Raw genomic sequence first — 6039 nt, forward strand, 5'->3', positions numbered from 1 at the left:
GCTCCACACACTGCAAAACCGGCCAGCGTGCACAGCACCCTGACATCTTCAGGGGACTCTGGATGCACACCGAGGGCCAGGCAGCCGCTGACTTCCGGCTGGGGGTCTTAACATTGGCTGGGGTGATCTCCATCCTGCAGGGAGAAGGACCGAATGCTCGCCTGGTGTTCAGATTCTTCTGGTGTCTCGCCAGTCCCAGGCAAAGGCAGCCCTCCACCTCGACTGTGAGAGTTCCACAGTGCTGTCCTCCACCGGTGTCCTCTGTGAAGCTCCAGGGACCGTAAGCCGTGCTCAGTGAGTGCCCGGCCACATGCACACTCCCCCAAGCCCAGCTGGATGTGTCGGCAGAGCACAGGGCCCCTCTGTGCGCCTAGCACTTCCTGGAGGGTGTGAGGAGGAGCACAGGTGACAGCCTGGCGTCCAGCACCCAGCAACAGCCACGGCCTCAGAGGGGGACTTATTTTGTGTATTTGAAATGTTTGGAAGTGAGCTTTAGAAAATGTAATAAAAATAATGCAGGGCCAGGGATTTAGTTCAGTGGTGTCCCTGCCTGCCTCTCAAGCACAAGGTCCTGAGTTTGATCTTGCAAAAAAAAAAAAGCAAACTGTGGGGACTTCAAGATAATCAGTGGCTGCTGCCTGGTGTCAGACAAAGTTATCCTATCACTGTGTATTTTGAAGGAAAGAAACCAAAACCATTGTACGTGTTTCTTCTCAGATACCAGTCTAAATACCAATCTCAGCCAGGCGTGGTGGCGCACACCTGTAATCCCAGCACTCTGGAGGCTGAGGCAGGAGGATTGCTGTGAAAAGAAATGTGAGGCCATGGATGGCTAGTGCGTATTGCACCCCAAGACCAGGCCATGGGTGACGCTGACGGAGAGGGAGGAAGGAGGTCATGAGGCTGGACTTGCTGAGCTGGGCCTCGCAGCAGCTGCTGCCCCGGGATGTAACTGTCTAATCCCGACTCATGCTCCTTGCTCTCAGCATTTCATACACTGGACAGAGAGGAGCTGATGGAGGGTCCCAGAGATGTCCCTGAGGCCACTTAGCTGGTAACTATGTCCTTGGGCCCCACACTCTGTCACTCTGTGGAGGGTGGCCGGCCTCGACCCCTGGAGTTCACAAGGCTGGTGTCCAGGGTGAGGTTCACAACCGCTGAGCTCCTCAGAGTGATCCTCACACGTCTCTGCACAGGAGGTGACAGAAACACGACTCAAACCCACTAAAGCTGAAAGGAGAGTCCAGGCAGCCGCCGAGGACGCCCAGGGCAAAGGATCACGTGACCGCGGAGCCGTGGCTCAGGGAGACCAGGTCAGGTCCTGGAGGCGCAGACTGCGAGCTTCGCGGCTGCCCTGCTTCTCCCGTGACACCATCATGAAACGCCTGGAGTAGCCTCATACCCTCCTGCATTCCCACCTCCTTTGGCACCGTGGTCACAGGGGACCCCACAGCTCACAGACTGGAGGCCCCCAAAACTCAACTGTGTGAGGGGTCACCGGTTCAGGGTGACAACTTAGAGCCACAAGTGAGGATGAGGTGAGTCCATCCCTCCATCCCTTCCTGTGTGCGTGCAGCAAATACACACTGAACACCTACTGTATGCCAGGTGCAGGGCACCAAGATAAACCCGGTCCATGTCTTGTAAAACCCACATTGCCTGAGACAAGAAATAAAGAGGAGGCCAGGATGGAGCTCAGTTGTGTCGCTGCCTGCCTTGCAAACACAAGGTTCCTGAGTTTGATCCCCAATAGCAAAATAAATAAATAAATAAACAAACAAACAAATAAATAAATAAAAATGAAACATCATGGTCATCAGGTGCTCTGCTGAGGGTTACATGCTGGAGTTCGGTAAGGAGGGCTCCTGTGGCTCATGAACCGGCCGAGGTTTCCCCGAGGAAGTTGCCAGTTACATCAAGTAAGTACAAAGCAGGTCCTGAGGTCACAGCCTGAGCACCTGAAGGTGCAGGGAGCAGCCAGGGCCAACGTCCCATGTTGGGGACCAGCTGGCATCTACGAACGGAATACGCCCTTCCCCGGAGCTGGCGTAGACAGGGAGGCTCTGCTGAGGCCGATGGACAGGTCCTGCTGGAGACCAGGGCAGGCTTCCTGCGACAGAATCGGGGCTGTCTCTGAAAACATCATTCATGCCACTAGGAGTGTGTGACAGAGGACAGGTCAGTATGTGGGGGACAGTGGGGGACATCGAGGCAGTTTGCACCAGAGCCCATGCGGGCCTGCAGCAGAGTGGCCCTTCTCAGACGTCAGCAGGCACCAGAGCGCGGGGCCCACGCCCAAGTCCCTGAGCCTGAAGGGGACCCCAGAACTTGGCATTACAGATGACCCCTCACCCCGTGACGTGAGGCTCCTCTGCAAACCCCACTGTGAGCACATTTGGCCCAACTCGAGGCAGGAAGCAGATCAGTTCCGGCTGCTTCTGGAGACAAGAGTCAAGGATTTCCTGATGGATGGCACTCGGGGGACCAGGGGTTCAGAGACACCTGGCAGATGAGCTGTGCTAGCAGCACAGTCTGCAGTCGTCTGTGGGTGAGCGACACGCGGGCCTCGCTGCGGTGGCCTGGGTGGAACAAGAAAGGGAAAGGGAAGCTGGCGGATTTGTCTTCCTGCCAGGCGCACCTCTTGCGGCCATGGCCTCGGGACACCGGTCTCCAGTGTCTTCAGCCTCCCTCACAGACCCACAGACCCACCCTGGGGTCCACCGGGAGTGTCCAGGCCTTTGAACTGGTGCCGTGTCCCTTGCCCTCCTGCTCTTCGGCTTCTGCAGCTGAGCACGAAGGCACCCACTGCGGGCTCTCCCGCCTGCGTGACAAACCCGTGCCCGATTCTGCACTCACCTCCTACCCATTTCTGTTCCTCCAGGAACCCTGACCAACGGTGATGTAGCCAGAAGCCAGGGCCGCTGTGAGCTCTGGGGCAGCAGAGGAGGCGCCCCTGCAGGGAAAGGTAGCGCAGCTGTCCCGGCTGGCCCCGTCCCCACAGCCGCTCTTTCCCAGCTGTGCCTAGGGCTCCACGAACAGCAGGGACTCAGAGCAGTGCCTCAGGACTGCGACGGTGACCAGGTGGGGCCCTCAGGTCCTGCTGCCTCCAGTCCGGGAGCGGTAGCCGCATTCGAGGGCAGGAGCATTAGGCTGAGTTCCAGGAGCTGGGCCTGGAAAGGGGGATCCTGGGTGGGACTGGAATCCCCCCTTCTCAGAGAGGAGGCCTGCACCCTTCCAGAAACGTCTTCACCTGCGGCTCAGAGAAGCAAGCAGCCCGTGCTAGTCCGAGCAGCTCCAGCGGCCTCTGCAAAGCTCTGGACAGTTCCTCCCTGCTCTGCTCCCCACAGCTGCTCTGGCCCCGCTCCCTTCCCTCAGGCAGACCAGACGACAGCGATGCCCTTCCAGCAAAAAGGCCTGGGCCCCCTCCCCACCGCCGCTTCACTACCTTCACCCCGAGCTCCCCAGACGCTCGCCTGCTTCCTCGCTTTCTTCCTCGGTGACCCCCTGCAATGTGGCTCGCCTCATGGCCATCACACCGTGGTCACACCAGGCCCACCCTCGGGGTATCCTGACCGGCCTTCCTGTGTCGTCTCTGGCCTCCCCTGGTGACCTCAGGACCTTGTGTGTGCCAGGCAAGCGCTTCCCGCTGAGTGACACCTCAGCACAGACTCACCTAGAACATTCTAGAAGTCCTAATGCCCAGCCCCCTCCAGGTTCATTAAACCAGAAGGCGGGGCACTGATGTCTCTAAAAATCTCTACAGATGCTTTCATAATGTACAGCCCAGTCCAAGAACCAATGATGATTTCCTTCTCCATTTCTGCTATTTCTCTTCAGAAAAAAAAAGTTTAATCCGATGTCAGACTCTCCTGATTTTAAACTTCAGATGAGCACCCAGGGCTCTGTGGGGCTGGGACGTACTCTGTTGACATCCCTCCGGGGGCGACACATTGGCACATGTCAATAGCGGTAGATGCTGCTGGTGTGTGAGGACAGTAGGTTTGGTGGGAGTCTCTGCATCTTCCTTGATTTTGCAGTGAATCTGAAATAAGTGTCTTAAATGGCTTCAGATAAGTACCTGTGTCTCATGGCAGGATTCTTAACTTGGAATCGTTTCAGCAAATAGGTGAGGCCGAGCATGTCGGTGCATACCTATATGCCCAGCTCTCAGGAAGCTGAGGCAGGAAGATGACTGCAAGTTTGAGGCCATCCTGGGCCATACAGTAAGTTCAAGGCCAGTCGAGACTATGCAGTGAGACCCTGTCTCAAAAAAAAGAAAGAAAGAAAAGAAACGGTGAGCCCTATTGCATTGTACACAAAACCTTGCATCTGAGGAGAATATTTACCTGCTCTCAAAGGAGGCTGAACCCAAAAGGATGAGAACCAGCAGCGAGGCGTACTTGCTGTTCACCAGGTGCCATGCAAAGCCCTCTGCATACGCTAGCTCACTAACCTTCACAGTTCAACCTTAGCCAGGCCTCCTGCTGCAGGCCTATAGTGCTACTTGGGAGGCTGAGGCAGGAAGATTGCAAGTTCAAGGTCAGCCTGGGTGAGACCCTGTCGCAAAATGCAAAGCAGAAAAGGCTGGGGATGTAATGTAGTGGTAGAGTGCTTGCCTAGCATTCAATCCCCAGGGCTCCGAGGAGGGAAAAACCACTCATGTATAAGGATGAGGCCCACCCCAAGTTAAATAAAGGTCGGTGAGCCCTTGAGGCTGGATGAACTGCTGGTTTGCAGGATTAATCCAGTCCGTCCACACAACAAACAGGGCCTGTGTCGGTGCCTACTCAGGTGCACCCTCCTGCCTCAGCTGTGCTCTGAGGAACCATGTGGGCTGTGCCTCCACCTCCCTGGATGTGGAGCCCGCTCCCTGGTGTCCTACCCTTCCTTCCCGGCCAGGCGGGTTCCCCATCCTACCCCAGGGCTCAGCGCTGGCCCTGCTACTCCCTGCTCCTCCTGTCCCTGCCTCGCGCTCTAGCACTTGGGGCGCCTGCTGCTGCTTCAGCATCTACGTCACCCCTGGCAGACGGAGGTCCTGGGGGATCAGCTGTCTCCGACATCTCGGGCACCCACTGGCCATAGCAGGGTTCAGTGGACACAGGGTGGAAACCATGGCACTCCGGTGTGCTTTCTGCTTTCGGGGAGTCCGTGGGCTCTAAGGGCGAGCAGGTTAGGACCTTCCTGTGGGCCGGATGTGCCCGCAGAGCTCTGGGCTGGTTGCTGAGATTCCTGGCGGATGATTTCAAGCACTTGGCATTGTTACACACCACCCTGAGGAAGGAACGCCGGGAGGCTCTGCTCACGCCAGCAGCAAACGGGCCTGCGTGAATGTCAGGAAGCACAGCCCCGACTGCACCAGCAGCAGCCTGCACACGGCCTGTCACGGCATTGGCATCTCCTGGCCCGAGACAAACAATTCCCTCACCACTGTGGCATTCGGCACAGCTGAGAGCCACACCAGGCCCACTCCCTGCGTGAGCGCCTTTGGAAAACCGCGGAGCGGGGGCCGTCTGGGGACTTGCAGTCCTGGGGCTGAGGAGGGGAGTAGGGGATGCGCAGGGCCACAGGAGAGCTGCCGATTTGGCGGTGTCTTACCATGCCAACCTATAACAGAACATGTGGGGACAACAAAATAAACTTATCTCATTATCAGAATTTATTTATTTTTGAGACAGGGTCTCACTATGTAGTTGATACTTACCTGGAACTATGTAGCTCAGGGTGGTCTCGAACTCACAGAGATCATCCTGCCTCAGCCTCCCGAGTGCTGGGATTACAGGTGTGCGCCATCACGCCAGGCTAAACCCATGATATTTAATGTGTCCAAATTTCAGATATCCTCCTACTTCCTGTGGAGTCTGAAAGGTTGTGCCAGGGGAAGATGGAAGTTGTCCTGAGCCCGCCACCAGTCTGACAGAGAAAATCACTACACAGACTCGGCGTCATCACCAAGCACCACGAAGTGGTAGGCATTCGGCAACTCACCACAAAAACGGACCAAACCTCGATGTTTTTTATTTTTACTTTTCATAGTACAGG

At 56.6% G+C, this 6039-nt stretch overlaps 1 long non-coding RNA gene across 1 annotated transcript; it reads right to left on the reverse strand.

Moving 5' to 3' along the window:
* Positions 1-1819: 1819 nt before the first annotated feature.
* Positions 1820-4206, reverse strand: LOC104853904. Its single transcript, XR_777910.2, has 3 exons — positions 2857-4206; positions 2353-2579; positions 1820-2110 (listed from the first exon to the last, which is right to left on the reverse strand). It is a non-coding gene; the product is annotated as an uncharacterized LOC104853904 (long non-coding RNA).
* Positions 4207-6039: the final 1833 nt, after the last annotated feature.

The sequence above is a fragment of the Fukomys damarensis genome, unplaced genomic scaffold (genome assembly GCF_012274545.1).
Source record: "Fukomys damarensis isolate Sample0158 unplaced genomic scaffold, DMR_v1.0_HiC HiC_scaffold_5, whole genome shotgun sequence".
Taxonomy (NCBI): Eukaryota; Metazoa; Chordata; class Mammalia; order Rodentia; family Bathyergidae; genus Fukomys; species Fukomys damarensis.